The sequence below is a fragment of the Plectrocnemia conspersa genome, unplaced genomic scaffold, assembly GCF_051122295.1.
Source record: "Plectrocnemia conspersa isolate PC_06_02 unplaced genomic scaffold, ASM5112229v1 ptg000004l, whole genome shotgun sequence".
NCBI classification, from domain to species: domain Eukaryota; kingdom Metazoa; phylum Arthropoda; class Insecta; order Trichoptera; family Polycentropodidae; genus Plectrocnemia; species Plectrocnemia conspersa.
In genome coordinates this window covers 12625370-12642541 of record NW_028277168.1, presented here as the reverse complement: position 1 = coordinate 12642541, position 17172 = coordinate 12625370, and positions in this window count along the sequence as shown.

Below are 17172 nucleotides of genomic sequence, written 5' to 3'. Positions count from 1 at the left end.
AAATAGTGTCGTAGTTTATTTAAGAAAATATTTTAAAAATGATTTCTAATGGTTAGTTCTTTTATAATGTTAAAATGCGGCGCAGAAGTTCTCTACGTATTATCTTAATTGTTTCACGTACGACATTATACAACGCACGAGTATCTTATTATATTATGCGTCGTGTAATGTATATTTTTGTCGCACCATTAAATATAGCGGTTAATTTGCTATTTACAACACAGACAAAATGCTAATTTATTGTGTTACATTTACAGTATTTCTTTAGCGACACGTTTACCTTCCCAAAAGAGTAAAAACGTTAACGAGTCACGTGACTCGCCTGCAAGAAGACTAACTGAAGCGCGGGATATTCGTCTGAGATTAAGTTTTGAAATTCTAGCTGATACGTGCAGGCGGCTAGAGTTAACGTGCAAAACTAAATAGTTTTAACCATTTTGGTGTGGTCTTTAGGAGCCGGCGGAGTTCGCTTAAGCACTGGAAAGTTGAAAATACACATTACCTGGACGCGTTAAGTCGTTTAACCCTCCAACATTGAGGACAATGGAAATTTCACGAAAGCTTTATTTGAGCCGCTTACATAATAAGCGAAAAATGTTTGCCCTCGTTCAACAGATTAGCATTTTTTGTCGGCCGCCCTTTTTCAACGTTAAGCGACGCCAAACAATCGCTACTGTTTGTTAACTGGAAATAATAGTGTCTAGAATAATTGAATTAATTGCAATGTACACAACCACCTAAAATTCTAAAAAAAATGGTAAAAACGGTTGAATATATATAATTTTTTTTTAAAATGCTTTGATTAAAGTGATCTTATTCAAATGAATCAATATTGCGCAACCATCTTGCATTATGTTCAACGTAAATAAGATAATGCATATTTGCATTAAACACTTATAATCATTTAATTCTCAATACATACATTGTTGCTTTTTGATATTTGGATCTGAATATCAATTACGCGAACGTTTTTATAGAATATTTCGAGGTTAAAATTTCCTTAAATACCAAAATATGTGTATTAAATGTATTAAAGATAATCGCAACTATTTAGGAAGTTTATTTATATTATAACAAGTTTTTTATTTTTGAGAACGTACAACGAAGTACATTTTAACTATATTAATTAGATATTATATATAGATATTATAACTTTTTTTTACATTTTTGTCAAATATCTACTAGACTATTTTCGTATGTCTTTTTTAATATAAATAGCAAGTAAAGAATTTTTTGATTTAAATATTTTATGTATGTTATATACGAGTATAAAAATATTTTTATCGTCAATGTGTTTTTACTTTTGCCTTATAAATCTATACGTGGTTTTTTTCTTACAAAAGAAATTAGCTAAAAAATGAAAAACTATATGTTGGTTTATTTAGCGATACTGTAAACAATCACCAAAAATTGATAATATCATATCCAAATATTTATATATATATATATATATATATATATATATATATATATATATATATATATATATATATATATATATATATATAAAAAACTAATGTGTATTTTGTTGCATGTTCTTGCTTTTGGGTTATTAAATTTAATTATTTAGTCGAGTTTCAGAAGCTCATAAGATAATCGTTACACCCCACTACCCACTAAGTATTACTTTATTGTTATATGTTGGCTTTGAAAGTGTTTTAATGGATTTTCCATGCAAACGAATTTCTTCTTAATCCATTTTTCATCTTATATTTTTGTGTTGCACAGCGAAATATTAGTTAAAATCCGATCCATGAAACTTTTAATCGGCAATTGATCCAAATCTTAAAACCATCTCGATGAGGTGCAGACGCCTTACTTTAGATTATTGATTTATTTTCATTTTCATGATATTTATAGTGATTATGATCATAAACATAATTTATCCTGATTGATTCGCCAAGCTGTTCTATATATAAAACCTTATTTAATATAAAACGAACGATTTTTGGTTTTATGAAGTTATTTTAGTAAGCAAAGTAATAAAACAGTAATCGATAAAAAAATTTCGAGAAAATTATAATTATAAAAATGTCAAATTTATTTATCGAATAAATAGTTCAGGTCGTCATATATTTTTGACAAAATGCATATTTGTTTTTTTAACATGTTTGCAGTAACGAAATAAAGAGATATTTTGCGTCTTCTTCTATATATTATACATATAATATTTTTTAACATTTTCTTATCTCGCGTTATTTGGTTGCTAATTAATGTTCTGTGTTATTTATTTTGAGCTATGAGTGAACATAAAAGAACTATTATTCTCTAAAGGCTTTTCCACGTTGTTCTTAGTTATTCCTAATTGCGTTCCTAACCGGATATTGCTTCTAACTTAGTAAATAAAACACCCCATGTACGAGATTCGCATAGATACCGAGAAGCAAAAAGTAACAATCGTTAAATTCCCTACCGGTCAGGCGTTAATAAAATGACCGATAATACGAGTATATAAAATACATTGTTTGAAAGAAAGCGTCAGTAATACCGAATTCCATTTGATAGGTCCTCCATAAAGACGATAGTTTATGTAGCGCTATCAGAGCTATAAAAAACAGAGATACCGAAAGCACCAACAATGGCTTTCTGCGCTCACACGGGGTGAATGGAAATTGGGCCCAGCCAGTGTGGGAAAGTGAAAAAATTACGTCATTCCAGAGGCTGGACCCGCACAACCTTGGGCAAGAAAAGTCCTCTTCATTAATGCTGACGTTTTTATCTCGCGCGTAAAACGTCGAGTTGAAAGAGGTCAACCGAGGCAATTTGACCGAAATATTGCGCATAACCCTCCAAATTTATGTTTAATTAGACATAATGCAGTCTCAAAGCGACTGAGCTTAATAATTTTATAAGTTAATTTATCTTTACCTTAAAAATTTATTTCAATAAAGATTATTTACGATACATACTTTAATCTTGTATACAATTTATATCAGTAATTTAAAGTCTTGCAGATGTTTAATTTATTTTCGAGACTTATTGACTGAGAGTAATCATTAGCGTAACTCCAAATCCAAATTAATTTTTTTAAGCGAGGTATTGGCTTTTATTTCCGAAATCTTCGCCGTTGAGAAGGTAAAAGCTTTTATTCGTGCTTAGTCGTGCTTTCTGCAATCAATTGTAACTGACGTAAATGAAATTTACTATAAAAATTTTATTTACAACAAAATCTTTACTATATATACTAAACTGCTAATTGCTATTTTTACAACGATTTAAATTGTGTTTTTTTGTTCCTCAAATTCGCTCGTTTTTTTTCTTATCTTCAAGCGGTAATTCTATGTCGATTTTTTTAGGTCGATGTCTTAATGCAATAGTTGCGCTCTTTTTTAACTAATATAAACTGTAAATAATTTGAATATCTTTACAACATTATTTTATAGCATTAACTATTTATTTGATGAACCAGTATGATAGATCAATACCTGAAAAGATCTTGGTTCGAATCCCATATGAACCTTAAATAGATTTTCATTTCTATCATGTCTAGGGAATTGGAATTAATGAATAATATATAAAAGTAATTCTGACCGATCATCACAGACTAGATTTTCTTAAATTTTCTTGATATTACGGATGAACAAATAAAATAAATCTTGCTAGTTCGTGACACCTATTGATTGTAATTTGTATAATAATAATGCTATAATATCCCTTATTTAGGTTTGGTTTCTCATTAATTACCTATTAGTTACGCCTTACCTAAAAATTCAAACTTCTATTGAGAAAAGTAACTGTACAGCAAACTCGCTCCTGAATTGAACTATACTTTTAAGTACGAAATTGTCTTTCTTTCAGCCAATACCGAAACACCGTTTTATTTTTTTGTAATTAATTTAACATATTAAAAACATGTTACTAATTTAAAACAATTTTTATGTTTACAATTGTTTTTCATAAGCTACAATAACAATAGGAATGTAAAATAAAATATAAGTGGTGAAAATTTAAGGGAGGAAAATTTAAGGGAGAAAAAGCCTAATATAATTTGGGTGAAAGAAAAACTAAAATAAAAAAAAAACAATGGATTAAGTGTTAATTTTAGTATATTTATATATATATATATATATATTTATATATATATATATATATATATATATATATATATATATATATATATATATATATATATATATATATATATATATATATATATATATATATATATATATATATATATATATATATATATATATATATATATATATATATATGAGATTAGTGGGTTAGTGGGTTTTATAGTATTTTATGTTATGAAAATACCAAAGCTCTTTGATAATTGTTACTTAAAGACGTTTATAAAGTTTTTGAAAAGTAGTATAAATATCTGTATATATTATAAATATAATATTTTTATAGCTTTATATTGAATGACTAACAAGAAAAACCACTTGAATACGAGGCAACAAACTGCAGAGCAACATTGATGAATACACCCCTGCTTTATGCCAATATTTGTGTGTACATAATCTTATAGTTGGTGCTAGTGAATAATAATATTTAGTTAGTATATTATACTTTTGTATTATTAACGAGCTTGGTAAACTTTTTCCTTCGATTCTGTAACATAGAAATAACTGTCTTACTTGATATGATAATAATACTAAATTATATGAATACACTTATATTATGTAAAAAGGCTATATATTAATTACCCCTTTTATAAATAAAATAATTGTTAAGGTATGTTTTTTTTGAGCTCCTTAAAGCGCATTTGGAGCAGATGAGTTGTTGGAAATACTTTCTAACCACCCAATATATGAAATTCTCACTTATACGTCGATATCCATTTTCCTTTGCCTCAACTCTAAGATACATAAAAAAATTATCAAACGTAAAGAAAGGCTCAATCGCGGTTGTACTACTTACTAGATATGATTAAAATATAATGTAGCATTTTCTCTTTACATGTCTGCCTTGATCTTCAATGATATAAATAGCAACGCTCTAAAATAGTATCTTTGATACCTAAGTGATTCCTCCCATCCAACAAATATTGATTTTGGCCGAAATGCACATTCAAACGATGAAAAACGTACGTGAGTTCAGCGGTGCGCCGAAAGTAGCTCTGAAAAGTCCTTCATAAAGAGCCCTGTGAACCTTTAGATGATCCCAGGGCAGTGTAACAATTAAGCCGAGAGGCTGGCCAAGGAAATGAGCTGGCGGCCGCATAATCCGATTAATTTTGTTAACTCGACCCTTGTGAATGGACCGCCGGCTGAAATTTGGAAGCACGCAAACGTGCACACGTCTTTCCCGTCGTCCCCTTAATCCCATGAAAATCGGTCAAAATTTCATTAAGGACACCCGACGATCAGGTCTCCGCACAAAAGGCGTCCCATTAAATCCTTTCCAGAGATTAAACAGGCGTTATCCGCAGTTCTAACCCTGGAGCGTTGCTTAATACCTTTATTGCCAAGTATGGCAAATACCGGTGAACAAAATAACAATATAGTAATACATGAATAGTGTGCAAGCCCGTTGAATGTCATTGGGCTATTCGTAAATTTAAACCAAACCTTTGATTACATTCCACTTAAAATACAAATTACTAATACACAGGGTGATACATTAAAAACTAATTTATTTTTTTACATTTTTTTTACAAAAATAAATAATATTATTTGCGGTTTATTTTGCTTTGATATGGATTTTACAATTTTTTCTCAAATTAATGGTATATTCTATTAGTAATCTATTTTTTCTCATGATGTTGGGTTCTAACCAGTTTGTTTGCCAACATATTATTGTGCTTTTGTATTGTTTCACCCTTGGTTATATTTTATCTCTTATCGTTGCCATACTTCGAAAGCATAAGCTTGGGACAAAGCATCCTATAAGCATTCTCAAGCATTTAATTTTATTCTGGCAACTTAATTTATTTCACATTAATTAGATTAATTGCCGAGTTTCATAGTTGTATAAAATATAAATAAATACGAAAAATATTAGTGTAAAAAATATGTCGTTGAATACGAACGGATCTAGCATTGACAATTTTTATACCTGAGACGTTTATTTAAAAAATCACGTCGACACTTACAGTGACACTCTAAATGTTTCTACGCATTTCTTTCTTAAAAGTTTTTTTTTGATAATTGTAATTGCCAAAAAATAATGAGTAATACACAAATATAGTTCTCTGGCCCCTGGTATAAAAATTAGGAAGGCATTCAAAACGACGATTAAAGACGATATTTTGCTAGACTTATTATTTCAAAAGAAGATTTGGCGCCCGTGTTTTTAAAAATATTTTTTGACAATTTTTATACACAGTCATCCTATTGATTTTTATTATTACTCGTAGACAACATATTAAAAATCAGCATATAAAGTATTTTCAGAAGTACCTGTAGTTAAGAAAGATTATTTAAAAGTTTTAATTGCTTAAAACAAAAAAATTGCATAAATAGACATAATTGATCATAAATTTCGGCAACTTAAGTCGAAATTTGACTCGCTTGTTTATTACATTTCCCAAAAAATAGTAACTACTTTATTTATTATCTTCAAAAAAATGTTCCGACTCTTGTATCCTTGGATTGTTTCACTATATTTGTAAGCTATTTAATAATATATTACAGCATTCATTTAAATATTTTTTATTCTGCCTTTTTATTGACAATTCCTTAATAATAATGATGTCAATATTAGTATTACCAGTAATAAAAATCACAGTATTATTGCAATCTCTAGTCTAGTCTGATTTTCAAAATAGCTTATAATAATAGCAGACATAACCAATTATATAATGGTGAAAAAATCTGGGTCCAACAATATACGACCGTCGATAATTACCAAAAGGGTCCATACAATACTTTTTTTTTCAAGGTCAAAAATATTGATTATAGATATAAATATCGAACCTTTTAAGGGTTGGGTTTATATGCTGTGGTAATTGATGATTTTAAATTATTTTTAATAATGTATGGGGCTATTGTGCAATACTGGGTGCTCTGCACGATTTTAAATTTTGTTAAAAGTCAAATTATTATAATTTGCAATATTTTTAATTTTTTCTTTTGAACGCAAATGATAATTGAATATTTTATAATTGTTGAAATTAAATGCATTCAATATATAATCATTTTTAAGATATTAAAAATATCCTGAAATTTACGAATATTTTTTCTGATCCTGGATTTGATTATTTTTAGATATTTTGGGTGTTAACAAGATATGATAATTTTACATCTGCCTACAACAGATTAATCTTTTATACCTGGAATATTTCCTGAAGTTGTGCTCAAGCGCTCGAGTATCGCACCAGCAAGGACTATGAAAGATCCTTTTTTCCTTCCCTAGGGTCAAGAACGCTCATGTTTAATTCACGTACCGTGAAGTGTCACACACACATACACATACACGTTGAAAGTTATTTACGACGGTTTAACACGTAATAGATTTTTTTATTCTTCAGTGCCTTGTGTCACAGTTTGACCCAATCGTAAAGTTTTAATGGCGATAAGCACACTTGCATTACTTTCACGTACAATAGTTTATAAAAGTGTCGGAATAATAAAAATCATATTTAAGTCTTTATTGTAATAGGAGCCCAAGTATTATTTTATAAGGTAATGAACGTACTTTTAATTAACGATAAATTACACTTAAGTTAATTTCAACTTAATTAATAAAATATATGTACCTGTGAAAAGATCAGGCTTTCATGAGATATTTATCTGCAGAAAGCATAATATAGAACTTAGTTTAATAATTCCAGATCATTTATTAGAAAAACTAAAACTTAGAATGATATTATAAATTGTATATTTTTAACATATAATTTGACTTATTATTTTTACCAGTTCAATTGAGATAATAAAAAAATACAAAGGAGGCCAAAATATAAAATTACGTCGTGCAAATTTGATTCTGCTGTTCAAAAGCATTTTTCACGCCGAAATCTCAATTCTATTGAGTCAATTTATACTTGCGTCCTTTCGGCTTCTCTCGGACCAGCGCAAGAAAAAGAATCTTTTGAAAGTGGGAGTAAAAATAATACGAAATGAGATTAACGGATACGGTTGCAAAGTTTTTCCAGTCATATTTTTCAGCGTCGCCCTTTCGCAATATGATATTTTGTTAATTTTGTCAATACAGATTTTATGTTTCAAATTTTAATTAATGAGCAATCTGACTCGCATAATTAAGTACTAATTCTTATTAAATTAAATTTATACTATGTAAATAAGATTTTTTATTAAATATTATAGTAACGTTTTAGATTTATTATTAATGAAGTGATCTGCAATTATTCGTTCATTTAATAATCTCTTATCGAATGCGGATATTAAAGTATTAGCCAGATGCTCAATGAAGCCTAAACTTGGTATAGAGCCAAAAGGCATTGAAGCCAATGATTCAAGTGGAGCTGTGAATTTAATCACTACGCTCCAGTAAACATATTAGCTTTCATTAAAAACTTCCTTCAACTTCTACTAATATAGTATATAATACGTCCGGCCAGAAAAAAATAAGACCATTTTCCATGGATAAAGGATTCGTAAATACGGGAAATACGGGAAATACGGGAAATATATTGGCGCTTCTATTTACGATAAGCTATACCACGGAAAATCGCATCTTTTCGACAACTAATACATAATATTCCTTCACGGATACGATGGATATTCGCGATCTCCTGGGAAATCAATTTTGTAGACTTTTATGTAACTAACCATGCCAATAGAAATATCAAAGTGTATCATATCACAGTATTTGCATGATGTAACATGCTCTTTATAAATATTAAATTTTGGGATTAACGATTGATGTCTAAATTTTATCGAAATCTATATTTTCATGTAACCTAACCCGATTACTAAGTTCGCGAGTGATTTATTAGCTTTTAATTGTGGTCTTTGCGGCACGCAACTATAATTTATCATTCCTATCGTAAAAACGGTTAAGCGTGCGATTATGGTTTAATGTTGAAAATTGTACTTGGGTAACTTTGCTACTGATGTTTCCAATTACGGCAAAACCTTGAAACAACTATATAATCGATTTGTGTGAAACTTTTTTTATTTCAATTTGATACAAAAAAGTTTTCTTTATTATTTATGTATACACATATAAAAAAATTAGTAAATGTGTATACAAAAAAGTAATTGTTTTTAAAATTGTATTATTCTATGCAAATTTTGAGCTAGAACTTTAATTAGTTGAGAAAGTCTTAACTACTTTAATCTTTCACATGCACTCGTTTATACAGTTGTGATTAAATTAGCAGGTTATATTTTAAAAGTTTGTAACAGATATTTAAATTCAGTTTTAAGCTTTTAAAATATTCACGCTTAAATAATATGTTATAAAGACATTTTTACTATTGTTAAGCATCAGTTTCTAGGATATTTATATTATAATCATTATTTTTTTTTAATTAATCATTCAAAGTACCTCTATAAGGTATTACTTATAAAGTAGTAAGACACATATTTGTCATGAATATGAGTATTTAAATAAAGGGCTAATTGTATATTATATGTATAGTAATAGTATCATAATAAAAAATCATTTGGGCTAACATTTTATATAAATATTACCCTATATGTGCTTCACAACATAATGTGACATTACGTGATAAAAGTAACTTTAGACGATTTAGCAAATCGTTGTACAACACCGCCATCGCCAGTTCCGCTCTGTTTAAGCTTATTACCTCTTAACGTACGATAAGTTGCCATAAGCATTAATGGCGACAACCCTGTTGAAATATATTGTGAATTTAAATCTTACACTCGTCAAACCCCGCCTAGGGATTCCAGAACACAAACAACACGAATACGAAAAACGATCCTTAAACAAGGCCGGTTCTAAAAGCACTTACTCTCGGGGAATTCATTCAATCAGTCAACAAAACGCTCCGTAAATTGTACAAAGTGGATTCTTCTGCCCGAATAAATCGCCAGGATGTGCAGCAATAGACGATACGCTTTCGAATCCTTTTGATCACGGCTTTTTAATGTATACGTACGATATATAAAGTGCCCTCGGAGAAAAACTCTATACAGCCCTCGAGGAGTCCATCCTAATATATTGCCTTAGACTTGGTCCATCCATCCGATTCCTATAAATCTTAAGCAAGAAAAATCGCTAATATTTAATCCTAAAAGGGTTGATTTATGATTCTGCTGAAATTAGGAATAAAATTCTTTATCGGTAATAAAAAATTGATTAAATTCAACGTTGAATAAGTAATTGCATTGTGTCTCATAAGGATCATGGTATATTATACCATCATTGATAAATATTTTATTTATAAACATTGTAGACTGTATAGCATTTAATAATTAAATATGGCAACATCTATTTTTTTAATATGATTTGCTTTCTAGCCGCTGTTTTTGATATGCTGATATGATATGTATTTTGTATTGTAGCACCACAAGAAAATATTAAAAAATATTTCTACATATCTAGCTCTAAGAATATTTATTTTAAGAGAATAATTCAATCAATGAATCCCTCCAAAAATAAATATGTTTTTATTGCACTTTAAAAGATTCGATTATAAAATTTTTAAATAATCTAAAATACAGCATAAGAATTTATCCACATTTTTATGTTTTTTTTATAGATTATTTTTTGATGCAATACAAAACTTTGTGATGCAATTAAAAATATTGTCTAATTTTCAGATTAATAAACTAGATGTGAATTTAAGAAAATGAGCAGAAAATACAAGCAACAACATTGTTTTTAATATTTTTTAATATTCATTAATTTTTCCTTCGTATATTCTGTATTCCATTTTTTATAGAAACAAGCTTTATATATTTTCACTGTAAAAAACGATAATATGTTTTAATTAATTGAAATAATTGAACACACTTGATTTAATAATATTTCTATATATGTTATTTAAATAAAATAAACCCCCTTTTTGAACTCTTTAGATGTTTTAATTTCTGTAACTAGCAAGGAAACACTAAAAACTATTTAATCAATTTATTTTTAACCCGGAAGAATACTTATGTGTTATATAAAACAATTATTGTGCTCAGAAAATGGTATAATTTGTAATTTAATAAAATTTTACTATAAAAAGCTATTTTATTCTAACAAAAACAGTATTATTACTTGACTCTCTTATAATCCAATTTACCAAAAATAGTTTTTTTAACCCACTTCAGATTATTCTTTTATGTATATATTTTTAGTGTCAGCGTTACGGTTTCTATTTGATAATTTAAAAGATAAGTTTTTTTATTAAAAAAAAGATAACTCATCTTTAATACTATAAGGGACAATTCACACTACGGGTAAAATTAAAGAAGATTTTTTCTCGCGCTAATTAAGAAAAATCAAGATTAAATTCAGCGTTGAATAATTAATTACTTCGGGTCTGATAAAGTACGTTGATTATACATAAAATAAATTATATTAACTTCGATAAATTTAGCATATGCTAATAATGGTTATGGGTTGTATAACGTATGTAACTTTATTACAAAACAATTAGTGCGGTATCAACTTGAATTAACTATACTGAAAATTATTTATAATAAAAATATTCTCAGCTTAAAACTATTATTAGAAGATCTATCATTCTTAATATATCAATTCCAGTATCTCATTAGGCTCAAATCTGTAGTATAGATTGAAAAATAACTCATGCATATTTAAAATATATACATGCAATAGCATTTTTAGTTTTGAAGTAAATATAATTATACTAAATGACTAATTTTAAGTAGAAAAATTGATAGAATAAAATATTGAATTTGTGCTTTAAATAATTTATTATATAATTTAATACTTTTCCGGGATAAATCAAATTTGCATAATTTTTATAAAAATAAAAATAAATTTATATTACTTATTATTACATAATATTAAAGAATGCAGTTGATTTTGATTATCATAATTTTCATAAATATGTCTTGAGCAGAAATTACAATTTAATGGAAAGTGTATTTAGGTTTATGTAATCACTTTAATATGTCCCTTGAATTTAAAGAGTTATTTAAATGGATTAACTCTTTAAATTCAAGGGGCAAATAGTGTTTTGATTACGTCACATAATATATATTTATGGTAAAAAACATTTGGTGTTTAAATTGCACCGTTATATTAAATTGTGGGATTTTGTCAATTTAACTCTTTAAAAAGATATAAACTTACAAGGTAATATATTTTTCGCAAAATTGAATGATAACATAATTCGTAAATGTTTATCGTAGAACTATCGAAAAATCAGTCGAATCAATTTTTGCTTCCTTATTATTAAAATAAAAAAATACCATGGATTAGAATTAAAAATTAGTGTTTATACTGATTTATATATGCCTAAATGTAAAAAAATCAAGACCAACTAATAAAGGTTTTCAGCAATTCGGTCGATAATCAAGATATTTTTTCTATATTCACACAAATCAGGCAGATTGTAAACTGCTGATATTTGTTTAAAAGCGTCTGAATTTGAAATAGCTTTTTAATCTAGTTTTCAGTGTATTTGTATTACGTTAAAATTAATAAAATAAATTCAGACGAGAAAATTATAGGAGCTCGTAATGAAAAAATATTATTTACAGTTATATAACAAGTTTTTGAGAAGCATTAATTTATATAAAAAATTGAGTACTAGGACTACAAGTAACAAAATAAAACATAAACGTAAAAAATACTCATTAATGAAATATAAATTTATAGAGATATTCTGTCTTCTCTAAATTATCTGTGGGAAATTTTATGTTTAATTATTTGAAAGTCGATGCTAATAATACATTTTTAAGAATCAGTATATATTAAAATTAATGAAAATATAATGTTAATTAATATTTAATTACAAGGAAGTTCTGTATATTTGTTTTAAATAATAATATTTTCTTGCTGTTCATATTTATGTTTCATAAAATTAGTTTATTTAAAACAATATCTGAACGGATGGGTAAAGATCGCTACATTAATCTGTAGAGTCAAGTTTTAACAAGTTTATTATTTACACAATACGCTCGAGCAAAACACGACGAGCGAACAAACTTACGAACAGTCAACATTTTAAAATGATTTTTTCACAATAAGTTTCATTTGTTTGCGTATTATAATATAATAACACAGTAGATAATGTATTATCGGGAGTAATATTTATATAAAAGTGCATATTTGCGTTGTACCGAGGGAGATCGTAATAAAATTCTATGTGCCGTGAATGTTTCCGAATCTCGTCAGGGTAAATATTAAAATTCAAGTATCTTTTATACGAGCCGCACGCCCGGGGCGATGTTTTCTTTTATAACAAATAATTATTCGATTTGGTTGTCGGCGTCAGAGAAATATTCTGTGTCGAAGGAAATTTCATCAAGAGGTAAAATTCTAACACTGATAAATCTTAACAAGGAGATATTCAATTAGCAAATAACTCTTTCGTTGGAATTTATGATGACGCGAGAAGTGAAATATTAGTACAATTTTAAGACTCACAGGATTAATATGCTAATATAAATCAAACGATTTTAGCATATTCAAATCTGAATGAACATATTTTGACTTCATAAAGGAGTTCATTACTTCACAGTTACACGGAGTAGTTATATTATTATTAATTGTATACTAGACTTTTATTTATTATTTGATTTAAAACGGTCTACGTATTAATTAGCTAATAATTTTGTCATCTATTTGTAAGGTCATCTGAATGCTTTTAGCAGCATTCAGTAGCCAGTCAACTATGACAATTATGATAAATGCAATTCGGTTTCAAATGAAGATCTACAGTTTACCACAAATCGTAAACACAAGCATTGTGCAAACAATGGAAATTTCGCAACGTATGTTATGCCAAATATATCAATATCCTTATATCTATTTAATGTTCTTTAAAATTTTATAACTATTTTATGTTTGAATATTTAAAAATTACGAATATTTAAGAACCCTACTACTTACACATGCGGTACGACAGATGAGGAATATAATGTCTACCACCGATCAAAATTATTTATAAATATATAAACGTAAATTTTGATCTTAACGATAGATACAAATAGCGTTAAATGTGAAAAAGTCACCTGTCATCTAGTGACTGATGACAAAAATATTTTCATCTAAATTAATTCGTCTGAAAAGTTTATAATGAATAATAAAATTTAACTTTAATTAATTAATTTATGATCCGATCACATAATAATTTATTTAGTAAAAGCGATCTGCTTTTATAGCAACTTATAAATACAAATTGCTGGATTAATCAAAAGCCCTAATGACTAGATCCGAAGCAATACTCGAAACTCCTTCGGCCGATTGCTTTAGCTCGATGAATAATTTAGATAGCGTCACATAGTTTTAATTTATATTTCGTAGAATGTGCTTAAAATATATTCACTTGGCTAAATTAAAACAACGACAGCGATTTTCCAACATATTGCATTGTATTATAGAGGGACAAACTTTTTGTCGGTTACACGATTTTTTAAGAGTATTCAATGAGCAGAAGTGCGTAAAGATAATAATTTTAAACCTCCGTGCGATACGGGTTTTGTTATTACATTAAGGGAAAATCAGAGGCGCAGACCCCCGGGGCTCCCACGGGCTTCTTAATGTAATAACAACGGTAAATGATACAAGTTGTTCAAACTTCAGCACATCGCTGTATAGCAAGGTTGAAATTGAGCATCAAAACTTTGAATGTACAATCCCGGACGACCTATGTATGTTAGGGGTTAATTTCATTATGAATTAATATGTGACCGGTTTAGGGCACATTACCACTTACCGTAGAGGTCTTGAAAAACTATATAATACATGTATAATAACACTGCTTAAATTTTTGAAAGGTTGCCGGGTCAATTAATTCGAGCTATTTGATATATAATATTTAATAAGTACAGTAAAATATAATAATTTATAAAATTTATAATGGTTAATAATAAATTATATTACTAGCACTGCGTTGGAATAGCTCATGGTATGTTACTTAGATTATAAAAAATAAATGGCAAAATGTTTTAAGCATGTTTATTGTTTATAATTATCATATATATATATATATATATTAGATTAAGTTTAATAAGTAATATTTTTAATTTAAATCAAATAAATTGTGTAAATAATAATTTTGGTGACAAATTAGATCTAATTTATACAAATGTAAATAATTGCATAGTAATTAAGAGCGAATTCGTATTGGTGTCGGAAGATAATTATCACCCGGCGCTAATGATAAAATTAAATATAAATAAAAATGGCATAACTACGAATGAGTTGGAATGCGTGAGCGATCGGAATGATTTCGGATGGTCGTTTGGAAATTGTGTAGATTTTGGTTTATTAAATAATTTACTTTTAGGTATGGACTGGAGCCGAGTTGGCGGGTGCGTTGATGTTAAATCTTCCCTGGCGGCCTTCTATGAGGTTCTTTATAGTGCATTCGACCAGCTCTTTATTCGAAAGCGCCCTCAAGTGCTTAACGTGTCATATCCTAGATGGTTTTCTCATGAGATCATCTCATTGCTAAAAAGAAAGCACGCCTTTCATAAGTTATGGAAGAGATCGGGACATCCATCTGCTCTCGAGGAATTTTGTTCATTAAGAGCACGCGTTAAGTGTTTAATAATTTCCTGTCATCGCAATCATTACAAAAATTGCCAAAAACAAATTATTAATGATCCCAAAGCGTTCTGGAGATTCATTAGCACTAAACGCGCTACTCAGTCGACGTCGAAAGTGATGAACCTCGACGATAAAACATTGGATGGTTCACAAAATATTGCTGACGGTTTTGCGCAATATTTTCGTTCTGTTTTCGAGGAATATTTTTCGACTTCTGCTCAGTCGCTTCCTACTTCATGTTCTTGGTTTTCAGTACTGACCATCAAAGTAACTGAGCACTCAGATCTTAAATACGGATTTAATAAATTAAAGACAGGGCGTTCTTCTGGCCCTGATTTAATTCCCGATTTTATTTTGAAGGGTTGCGAAGTCAGTCTCGCTGCTCCTCTAAAATGTATTTATGATCTGATTCTCAAAACATCATCATTTCCTGATCTATGGAAATGCACAAAAGTCACCCCTATTCATAAAAAGGGTGACAAATTATATATAAAGAATTATAGACCAGTAGCAGTGTTGTCAGCTCCTGCTAAATTATTTGAAATAATTATTCATAAATATCTCTACAATCACTTTCAGCAAGTTTTATTATACCAACAGCACGGGTTTCGTCCTGCCCGTTCTACTGTTACTAATCTTCTGTCGTTCACCAAAACGGTGACAACTTCTCTCGATGCCGGAATTCAAGTAGACGTCGTGTATACAGATTTTGAGAAAGCCTTTGACAAAGTTCGTCATACGTTATTATTAAAAAAATTGTCGAACCTCGGTTGCTCAGATAATTTAACTCGGTTATTTTCGAGTTATTTAAGCAATCGTAGACAGTTTGTAACCTATGGTGGCCGATTGTCAAAAGAATATTTTACCCCTTCGGGGGTTCCTCAAGGATCCAATCTGGGACCTCTGCTTTTTGTGTTATTTATTAATGACATAAATACAGCAATTAAAAATTCAAGTTTTCTTCTGTACGCAGATGATTTAAAATTATATAAATGCATTCGATCTGTTGCGGACTCCTTCTCTCTACAAAGTGATTTAGACTCTCTGTGGAGATGGGCTTCCGTTAACCGTCTGCCCTTTAGTGTCGGAAAGTGCCATACTGTGTCATTTTCTCGATCCCGTTCGCCATCAGCTTATTTCTACCATCTCGGTGGTAACATTTTGACTAGAGAAACTTCCATTAAAGATCTCGGAATCACTTTCGAGAGCAAATGGAGGTTCTCTCTACACATACACGACGTCTGTGATAAATCTTCCAAGATGCTCGGCTTTGTTATGAGGAATGCCTTTCACTTTGACGATCCGTCAGTTATTCGCATCCTCTATGACACCTTAGCTCGTAGCATTCTTGAATCGGGATCTATAATTTGGAATCCCCGAATAGCCAAATATTCCCTTTTAGTAGAAAAAATTCAAAAAAGGTATTTAAGATACCTTTACAAAAAGACATTTGGTTATTATCCGTACTTATATCCCAGCGCCTTTCTTTTAGGAGCGTTGGGATATGATTCGCTGATTTCTCGCAGAAAGCTGTATGTCGCTAAGCATTTTTTCAAACTACTAAAAGGTGCTGTCGACAATCCAGCTATTCTCGAGGAATTCCAGTTTTGGGTTCCG